Consider the following 844-nt stretch of genomic DNA (forward strand, 5'->3'; position numbering starts at 1 on the left):
AGGTTTTGATTTTGCCAACTGATTTTCCGGTTTCTGGATTCAATGATGAGTAATTTTAAATCATAAACTCTGAATCTCAGAATTTTCCTAATTCTTAGCTACGCAATATTCATTATCTGAACTGAGAATTCAGAATCCTGAAAACTTTGAATTTTGAGTTCTGAATTCAGGGTTTAGTGAATTTAGAATTCTTAATTTGAAATTCAGAATCAGAATGTAGAATTTGCAGTATTCGATCATGATTGCTGGATGCTGAATTCTATAATTTGGGATATGCTACTCGAATTATAAGATTAAAAAACTTGAAATCAGATTTTGATTGAAAAATTAAATTCATTTTATTTAGTTAATTACTATAAATCATTCTGAATTTCGATAATATTAATTCCAAAAAGAGTTAAAAGTGTTGAGTTCTATTTTTTTTAACTAAACTTTAGAGTTCTGGGACAATTGTAGTATTTATCACATTAAACATCGGAATGTTTGATATTGGAACCGATAAAACAATACTTTTTTACCTTTTATAAATTATTACATTCATACAGTCATCCTCTTCACATTGCCATAAATTGCGAAAAATTATTATAGTTTGGATTAAAATTGTTCAACATGTGTAGAAAATCCAAAACTGGTAAACGTTTGTTTCGTAAACGTTTCCAAAAACATCTGTGTGCATTTGTTTGGAATTATTCACTTATTTTTTTCAGTTTTTATTAAATCGTTTTCAAAACCTGGGCTTGAGTAAATTTTTAAAGCATTAAATATGAAGGATATGCCAAACCATGGGGAAGAATGGGGATACTTGATCCCTTTTTTTATTTTCATCGTCTCTTTTAGGGTAAAT

Source organism: Uranotaenia lowii, chromosome 2 (assembly GCF_029784155.1).
Source record: "Uranotaenia lowii strain MFRU-FL chromosome 2, ASM2978415v1, whole genome shotgun sequence".
NCBI lineage: Eukaryota > Metazoa > Arthropoda > Insecta > Diptera > Culicidae > Uranotaenia > Uranotaenia lowii.